Genomic DNA, 657 nt, shown 5'->3' on the forward strand with positions numbered 1-657 from the left:
TATATATATATATATATATATATATATATATATATATATATATATATATATATATATATGGGTAGATAGATAGATGGATAGATGGGTGTATATATGTGTGTAATGTGTGTATTTATATATATATATGTATGTACGTGTGTGTGTGTGTGTGTATATATACACATATGTTTCCATATATGTATACATATATATGTATATACACACATGTGTGTGTACATACACACACACACAAATACATTCTATATTTTAAGGATTTGAGTCATTGGTCTATGGTCAGCTGGTGATCCACCTTTTCGAGTACAGTATAATCGATTGCATCAATTCCCATCTTTATTCCTCTGACTTAAGATAAAAGGGATCTGGGCAGGACATAGCAAAATACCACAAGGCAGTGGGGGTGTGTATGCACGTGTGAGTGCATTACCATTTCTGTAATATATCTGCTGTTTAACATATCGTGTTTAGGACACACACACACACACACACACACACATACTCATCACATTTTTATATGGAAGTGTGTATGTCTGTATGTGTATGCACATGTTTGTGTGTGTATATATGTGTATGTGTGTGTGTGTGTATGTCTATATGTATATATATATATCTATATATGTGCATATATATATATATATATATATATATATATATATATAT

General features: G+C 29.8%; 1 protein-coding gene across 1 annotated transcript in view; it reads left to right on the forward strand.

Annotated features, from left to right (window-relative positions):
• LOC106876689 (protocadherin Fat 1) overlaps positions 1 to 657 on the forward strand; it is a gene marked incomplete at its 3' end in the record, with an annotated part of 182,635 nt that overhangs the window by 136,758 nt on the left and 45,220 nt on the right. The gene's annotated exons all lie outside the window — the stretch shown is intronic.

The sequence above is a fragment of the Octopus bimaculoides genome, chromosome 13 (assembly GCF_001194135.2).
Source record: "Octopus bimaculoides isolate UCB-OBI-ISO-001 chromosome 13, ASM119413v2, whole genome shotgun sequence".
NCBI classification, from domain to species: Eukaryota; Metazoa; Mollusca; class Cephalopoda; order Octopoda; family Octopodidae; genus Octopus; species Octopus bimaculoides.